Here is a 10,017-nt window from a genome sequence, read left to right on the forward strand (position 1 = left end):
AAGTGTAGTATAAAATATATCACAAAAACATACATTTTTATAATTTACCTCAAAATTTTTACATTATACTATACATCTACTTCTTTACATTATTTAAATAAAATATTTTTAAAAATATTTTATTTATTTTAAGAAATAAAATAATTAAACATAATAGTATCTCACTCATATATATATACAAAAGTTTATAAAAAAATAATAAAATATTTATAGCTTGATGAATAGTATTTCACTACATATAAAGAAATACTATTCATTTAGGTAAAATAATATAATTTTACATCATCCAATGGAAGGCTACTTAACTATTTTTTCTCTTTATTATAAAGAATAACTAATTTTAGCTCATCCAATGTGAGTGCTCTAAGCTTCGACATAAAGCTTCAATAGAAAGAAATTGTTACTCAAAAATATAAATGAAATTCAAGAGAAAAAAAAATTCAAAAAATGATATCGAGCTCTGTCCATAGCAGGCGATTCTCTGTTCATTCGTGCAAACCACTACAAAATAATGAGATCATTACATAAGAATATTTTTAGTAAGAATAATATTAATTTTATAAATATGATCAAATTATCATTATCTATATATATATAATTAAGTAGTTATATTTGAATTTGAAACATATATATATATATATATATAATTGAGTGCAGTTTGGTCATATTGATAAAATTTGATTAATTAAATTTAAGTCTAGATTACAAAATATGTACAATTTTAAATTAAAAAATATTAAATAAATATTATTAAAAATATAAAATAACAAATTTATATTTCAATAAAATTACTGATAGAAATATCAAATGTAAGTTAATTTTTCCTTGCTTTCCTATTCTTCTCTTACAACGTTTTTAACAAGATGAATAATTAATAGCAGACAGTTTCTGTTTTAATGGGGTCAAAATTTGAGTACAATTATTGTGATTAATTATTTAATGTGTCGCCATACCAAAAACTAAAAGCACGTGCCTTTTCATTATATTTAAAAACAAAATAAAAATTATAAATATTTATCACCAATAACAGTACTAATAGTATTATACTTCACCCGCGATATTATATTGAATATGAGAATATTTGTCAGTAGTAATTTTATTATGAATTATTAGTTTGATAAATTATTTATAATTTTAGTTTAAATTTTTTTACTAAAGTCTAATTTAGGATTCTATTTGAACTATTTGATAAAACACATGATAAAAAAATAATTTTTAAAACACAAGATTAAAAAATAATGAGACAAAACAAAAAATCTAAATATATTTAATTAATACTTAAATTACTAATTACACCCTTAAAAAATTACTACATAATCAAACATACACCTTAACTTAAAAACAAAAGTTTGCATTTGCATTTGTATGAGAATATGAGATTTTAAAACATATATAGATTTAAATATATCACAAATATTATTATATTAAAAATTCATACTACTACAAAATTATACTTATAACATGTCTATATCATTAGAACCAACATGGTAGGTATAAATGGCATATGAGACACATGATTCGACATCATATGTGTCTTTTCATAGAACTTCAACACATAAGATATCAATAAAATCCAACATCTTTACAACCGCAATGCCTGATGTTATTTTTCTAGCAATACCACTCTCATATTTTGTTTATAAAAATTTTCTAATAAATTTTATTAACCTTCTCTAATTGTTCTTTCATTATAAATTTTATATTGAGTAATGAAATTAGTGGCGAAAATACTTACCAAGTATTTGTAGAACATTACAGTTTTGTTTGGCTAAATTTGTACTCTTGACTTTACCTTTTGAAAAAACTCACATTTTATTTTTTTGGAAAAATTACATAAGAAATCAAACTAATATAAAAGACATTTTAGATAGGAAGAGCCCAAAACGAGTTTTTGTAAGCCCTAACAAGGCTTGATGGATATGAGTTGATGATGATATTGATATTAATCACGATCATGATCGTGATCAGATTCAAAGAAAATACTCTTTGTCGACTATATAGGCAACAAATGTTTAACAACCAAGTAAGTTTTCTTCTCGTTCACATCTTTGCTTGGGTGGTGGTAGTAGTAGTACTTATATATATGAAGATTTTCACCTAAGGTAACCAAATTATCATACCCCACTTTTGAATTCTCCACCACATGTATTGGTACAATGATAATAACTCGTAAGACTTTCTTCAGTAAAATATATAAATTTTGTGTCAAATTTAGCACAAAAAATTAGTTAATACTATATTTAGCCCAATATTTGTAATTGTACTCAAACGTATAAGATGGAAATTAATGCAAAAAATTAATAATTTATTTAATATTTATTGATAATATATAAAAATTAATTTTTTTTATTATTTAAATTATGTGTTCTACGAAATTTGTCATTAAAAAAATAAACAAAAAATAATGTATGATTGATAATTAATTGTCAATTACGAAATTATAATAATTAATGATAATATATCAAATAAAAAAATAATATTTATTGATGTACCATATTTTTTAAAAATTATATATATTTTTTTGTAAATATGTTAAATCCAATATTACACTCAGTCTTTTACAGGCTTTAATAGTTTATTTCTTTAATAATTACAAACAAGCAAAGATAGTACGTTTTTGGTGGTGAGATATAATGAGCGACGGAAAAACAAAGAAACAGAAGAACACAATTCAAGTCAGTCAACCATTTATATTTTTTGAATAATCTTTATTGTTTAGTTATTCCATTGTGTGGTTTTTACTTTAGAGATTGATGTATCGATCAACAGATGTTCTAAATTGCCTAATTAAATTTATAAAAAAAGATAATAGTGAAGTGAAAAGAGACAAGAGGCATATTATATAGTGACCATCTTACAAAGACACTAACTTATTTATCATTACATTAAAACTAATATGAATTAGTGTTTTCTTACTATGTGATGAACTCTCTTTGTTTCCTCTTCTAATTTTTAAGAGAAAAAAAATTATGTATGTACATAATATATTTTTAGAAAAATATGAAATGATTAGAAATAATAATATATAAAATAATGAAAATAATATAATAAATGAGAAAAAAAAAGACTAAGAAGGAATTGAGAAGAAGAAAAAAATTGATATATGTTGATTTTATTATTAATAGGGAATTTACTCATTTGGTACCCTATGTTTTTACAAAGTATCATTTTGGTACCTTCTATTTTCAATAATGCTCATATGGTACCCTGTATTTTAAAATTATACATGTTTGATACTCTAGACTTAGATTTGATAGATAAAATTTTATCAATATAATCAAACTGTCATCAGTTATATGTAATTAAGTAATTAAATTTAAATTTGGAACTTACATAATTGACAGCAGTTTGATTAAATTGGTAAAATTTTATTAATTAAATTTGAGTTTAGGGTACCAAATATGTACGATTTTAAAATACAGGGTACCATATGAGCATTATTGAAAACAGAGGGTACCAAAATGATATTTTGCAAAAACACAGGGTACCAAATGGTTACCTACCCTTATTAATATATATATATATATTTTTAATGAGTTGGCTCTAAATTTGAAATAATTTTAATTCTTTTAGTGGCTAGAAATAGTTAAAGTCTCCATCATTGCTTTTCTACATCTATGTCAACAAAATTTAGCCACATAATATCAATACTAGTAGGGTGTAGCATGTGAGGCACGTGCTAATCATGTATTATAAATTTATACTTTTATGATAAATTTTAGATAATGATGAGGTAGCAAGAGAAAGAAATAGGAGCTAAAATATTATGAAGTGGGTAGAAGCCGGCTAAAGTGCAAATGAAAAAAATAATTATGGAGCCTAGGTATGCTTGCCCCTTCTATTCCTCTCCCGAGCTTGAGCTTTCGCCGGATTTAAACTGTGTCTGGTATCCTCCCTAACGTGAGGAGAGAGAAAGAGTAATATCACACAAAGCTGAGGAGAACCTTATGCTAATTTTTGCCACTTTTTTGCCACTTTTTTGCTACTTTTAACCTTATGCTAATTTATATTTACTTTATCTTGTTTTCATAAAAAGTATAATTTCTATATTAGATTTGGGTATAATTTTTCGGAATCTGTTTGTTAGTGAAAAGGTAAAATATTCACAATACTTCAAAACAAAAAAAACGTAAAGTTACTTAAATAGACATACGTAATTAAAAAAAGTATGCAATTTTGTTATATTAAAGAAAGTAAATATAAGATTGTACACCGGTAAAAATGAGAAGAAAATATGAACGAAGAGCTACTTTTTTTTTTTGATCCTGAGAGGAGAATATATGAATAGATGATGATGTGCTGGGCAAAACACTTTCCAAAAAAAAAAAATTAGACAAGTCCAAAACAAAAACACTCAAACTACCTAAATAACCTTATTTAAAAAAAGAATTACATGTTTGTTGATTAAAAAGCAAAAGTAATATAATAAATAATTAAGGGGTGAAAATGGAAAAAAAGATGAACCAAGAGCTGCTTATGCACACTTTTACTAATAGTATAGAAATAATTTATTTATTTTTTTAAACAAAAAAACTTTATATGAATGTTATGTTATTTTGTATGTAAAGGGATATATTTTGAAGGGAATTTAATTATTAGGTATTTTGTGTTTTTGTAAAGCATTGTTTATGTACATTTTTTTTAATAATGCTTATATGAGATCCTGTATTTTAAAATCATACATATTTGGTATCATAGACTCATATTTAATAAATAAAATTTGGTCAATATGACCAAACTGTCATCAGTTATATGTAATTAAGTAATTAAATTTGAATTCAAAACTCATATAATTGAGAACAGTTAAATTAAATTGGTAAATTTCTATTAATTAAATTTTAGATTAATGTACTAAATATATACGATTTAAAAATATATGGTGCCAAATATGTACTATTTCAAAATACAAAGTACTAATGAGCATTATTGTAAACACAGGGTACCAAAACAATATTTTACAAAAACATAGTTACCAGCCCTATTTTTAATTTATTAGTGTTACTTGGTTTTCAGGTAGTTTATAGATTAATATTAAAATAAAAAATTCTTTTAGAGAATATACTTTTTCTTCCAATTGAGACTCAAGAACTAATTCATTTAGATAATTATTTCATTTTTATGTATTAAATAATGATATTTTAATAATTCAAACTAAATATAATTTAAAATATAAAATATACTTTATGTTTAAACAAAATATAAGTTTATTATATTCTTTATTATAAAATCATTATAAAACTGTTAGCAAATTTTTTAATATAACTAAATTACCTTAGTTACAAGGAATTAATTCATTATAATATATATTTTTTTAACAATGAAAAATTCATTATATTATTATCTTCAAATCGTTTACAAAATTATTGTGGCACATGTCATATTGTAAATAGGGAATACAATCAATAAGATTTAGGGGATATATCTGGTGCACATCCTCTTCAATTTTGGGCTCGGGAAGTACTTTCGACAAAAATTTTTTATGACTGTGTATATTGTAGTTATTTAGAACATCCTGCAAATTTTTTAGAAATTCCGAATAATTTACAGTGCTGAAAAATAAAGCTCAAATAGTTTGGTGCACTCATGATTGTTTTTTTTTTATGCACGTGGATAGCAGTTTATTTGAACACATATTTTTAACACTGTAAATTATTCATAATTTCATGAAAATTTACATGATGCTCTAAATAACTACAATATGCACAGTCATAAAAAAAATTGTGTCAAAAGTACTTACCGAGCCAAAAATTGAAGAGGATGTGCACCTATGTGTTCCTTTTTAGGGGTGCATCAGATAACTATCCTAATTTTTTTATTTATGAAACTATTTAAATATTGCCAATCTGTCAAAATTTTATTAGGTGGAGAGAGAACAGACTGTCAAAACACTTAACTTACGTAAGAACACTTGAACTTTGTATTTTAACCAATCTTAACAATGCATGACACCTAACTGAACGAAAAATTCTTCAGCATTTTGGAGGTGATCTACAATGTTTGTCAATAATGTTAAGACACTGGAGCAACAACATAGCCCTTTTTTTCTAATTTTTATATTAATATTTTATAAATTTATATATATTGTTTGTGATATAAATTTTGTTAATTAGTTAATGTTGAACCATACATGTAATTAATATTTTTTAATAAAATAATTTTGTTGACTCTTGATTTGGCCAACGACATAGAGTCAAAATAAGGACAGGAAATGAGATGAAAACAAGATGAAAATTAAATGGAAAGTAAATAACACAGAAAATTTATAGTGGTTCGGCCCCAATTGGATAGTAATGACCTAAGTCCACTTAGTGTTCTTATTGATCTTGAATCTCAACACTGTGATCAATGAACTAGGGTTCATGAGTTTCACAACTCTTGAGAAGATTACAATTTCGATGGATAATTACACTATATTCTTCCTCTCTGAGTACAAAGATAAAAATTCCAGAAGTCCCCTCCTTTGAGCCCTTTGATTCTTATTTATAGGCTTAAGGAGGTTACATGGGCCGATGAGTCATAATTACAATTGGATTCACGTATTATATATGGTAATAAAGAAAAATATAATTAGAGCAATTATTACAAGATTTGTGTATCCAAAAGGAAATAAATGAAAGTACGCGACCAGACTGGTCGTACCTAACATGAAGCTTGACAATTCAATAACCCTCTGGTCGATAGTCGAACAGGGCTCATTCATTTAAAGTCCCCACGTGTCCTCTACGCATAGATCAATTCTGCCACGTCATCATGAGCCGTTTTTTAGGGTAAACATTTGCCCCCAAGTTTATTTTACTACAACCAACATAAAATAAACTTAGGTGACCGACCCTTCGTACGCTCCACCAAATCTATCAGAGTCGGCCGTGTCTTTTCGAAATAGGCAACCAATCATATCACTGCAGTTTCCCAATAGTGATATGACGGCTATTACACTTACCCATGCCTTGGAAAGTTACCCCTCATGATTACCTTGGTAACTGCTCCTTGGTTAATATAAATAACCCCTCAGAATAACTTTTCACTTTTTACGCTTGACCTTATCTTCAAGAACACCAAAGAACAAGGCGTAAAATCTCAGAAACTCAAACAGTCTTTGACGATCTACGAAGTCCCTGCCCAGCCAAATCGACTTAGCATCATAGAAATCTACTCCAACCTCTATACAACTAAGTTTCTCAACCCTTCCAGTCACTGAGATGTCGTGCCATATCTGTTTCATATCTGTTACTCTTGAATGTTCTTGACTGTTTTGAAAAATTCGTTTCGGGGTAAAAAGGGCACGTAGATCTGAGCTTAGCATGGTAGGAAAATAACACTTTGCAGAGGTGAGGAATCAGTTGGGTAGTTAGGATTGTAAATTTAGGGCGTAAAATCGAAGTAAAAATTTTATTTTTAAGCTTGTAGAAAAAACTGGGTTTTTCCCACCCTTTCAGAGTCGAAAAGTTTTTTCTAAAAATCTTTTCACTTATGCTTTTTAATCCGTTTCCGAACTGTTCGCTTAGAATGTAGTGTTTTTGTTAGAATGTTGCTAGTCGTATAGAAGCTTAACTTTTATACAAGAGCAACGTTATTCAAACTTTTAAACTTGGTCTTTTGGCCGTAGATTCTCATCTTCCATTTTCTGTTCGTAGATTTTCATGCACGATCTGTGGGGAGGTGAGAGGTCGGTCGACGACGACCTGCTTGCCCAGCTGCTCAAGGATTACGACCAGCCGTCTCTTCTTATCTAGGAGATTCCTTTTTCCCACACCCCGTCTAAAAAATCCTCTACTAGTCCATCAAACATGGGTCGAGTAAAATCTACTGCCCAGAAAAAGATATCCACCAACCCCTCTTCAAATCAACCTGCTCCTCGGGCTGAAATTCCTTCCACCAGCAGTCGATCTGAAAACACTGACCCAGAAATCCAAACTAAGGCCAAACCTCGGGACATCCTCTGACCAGAAGTCGAGTGGTACATGGTACCTCCTAGCAGAATTACTGTTAGGATGGTAAAAAATTATCTCATAAAGTATGGCCTTGCTGGGGTAGACCTAACCAAACCTTCCACCGACCAGCGGACAAACTTGGCTGGGGGTGCCTTTAGCGCCTGGTCGAGATACCACATTGAGGCAGGGGAAACCTTGCCTCTTCATCCATTCTTCCAGGTAGTGGCCAACTATTTTGACGTTGCCCCCTTCCAAATCACACCAAACGGGTATAGAGTGCTTTCTGCTCTCTATATCTTGTATAACCATAAAAAGTGGCCCATCCCGACACCACATGTGATCAACTATCTGTTCGATCTCAAATCCAACCTCAATCACAACAATACAGGGTTCTTCCATTTTTACCACCAGGAATCTGCTCGCACCTTCCTGAGTGAGACTACCTACAAGTCCAATGTAAGAAAGTACTTCCAAGAGTACTTTGTAACAACAAACTTGGTCGCTAACAACTTGGCCTTCACTCAAGGAGGTAACTTCTCTATTCTCTAGTCGTTTAAATTCTTTTTAGATTTTCTAGACATTCCTTAGAAAATTTTTATTCTTCAGGTCCATGGCACCGACCGGCTCCTACTCCTGAAATGGAGGTTCGAGCAGCATCCCTGGCCAGCCTCACTGACATAGAAGAAAGCGTCAAAGAGCTGGTCATGGAGAATAATCTAAGGTTAGTTGGCCTTCTGGCCCCTCACCAGGATGTGAGGGATCAACAGCTGGGAGTGCTACTAGGGAAGAAATTCCCAAGCAGCACCATGACGTGACCCAAACTCTGAGGAGGCGGCTACTGGGGTGACAATCAGGGAACCTTCGAGCACCCAGAGAGCAACTGCTCCCTCTGCCCCTATGGGAAAGGGCAAAAAGAAGGTCTCTGAACACCCTGCGCCTATCGACGAATCCTTAGATGAGCACGGTACTGACTTTTCGCTTTTAGATAATTTGCCAATTCCCTGTCATTGATTTGATGGGGATGGCAACTTTAAATACACCCTACTTTAAATTCAGATTTCTTCAAGCCAAAGAGTGAGTGTTGCAGTAGTTCGGTAAATAGTGTATTGACCAGTAGTTATAGCTTGGGTATTTTACTTACAATTTCCTTGTTCTTATCTTCATTGACGTAGCACATACATTTATTCATACTGCCTAACTGCTCGTGTGTTTTCTTACTTTGTAGATATGCCATCTGAAGATATGTTCAATCTCTATAGCGCACATGCTGCTCCTTCGAGCCAGAAGAAGGAGAACAGGCGACACCGCGGAGAATGTAGCAAGGAGCCTCCGACCAAAAAGGCCCGCACCGAGAACCCTCTAGCAGCGGTTCCTTCAAAAAATACAACATCGCCTCCATCTCCCCTCGACCAGCCGTCTCCCTCTGTACAAGTTGACCTGAATCCTCCTCCACCAGCTCCTGTTGACCTGACACAATCTGCTGCTCCTGCTCAAACATGAGATGACTTGTCGAGCCGCGTACTCAAATCGGCCAAGGATAGGATGACAAGAATCCTGAGGCACAAACATAGCTGATAAGTCATGGGTGGGACCGAGTCCATGGACGTCGACCAGATCACCAATCGCTCGCTGAATGAATTAGCCAATGTAAGTTGCCTTTTCTCGTTGAGATTCACTTATTTATCTTTTAATTTTCACCATCAACTTAACTTTTCTTCCGATCATAGGCAATGCTGACTATGACCGCCAGCCGGTGTTGCTCAGGGGTCATCACTGAGCAATTTAAGGCGTCCAAGCAAAGGCACACTGAGGAGCTTAGGGCTGTTGAAGCGAAATATATCGAGCAACTTGAGGCAGCCAAGGTGGGGTACTCTGGGCAACTCGAGGCGGCTAAGAAGGCAAATGCTGCCCTGCTCGAGAAGAATACCAAATTGGGCGAGGAGATGAAACAACATCAGGCTGCTCTGATCAAAGCCCTCGAAAAAAAGGAGAAGTACAAGAGTGCCAACATCAATAATTACCAGGAAGCCAAAAGACTCTAGTAGGACCTGATCGCGAACAGGAAAGAGGCTGATGGGTTGGAGGC

The sequence above is a fragment of the Humulus lupulus genome, chromosome 1 (genome assembly GCF_963169125.1).
Source record: "Humulus lupulus chromosome 1, drHumLupu1.1, whole genome shotgun sequence".
Classification (NCBI taxonomy): Eukaryota; Viridiplantae; Streptophyta; class Magnoliopsida; order Rosales; family Cannabaceae; genus Humulus; species Humulus lupulus.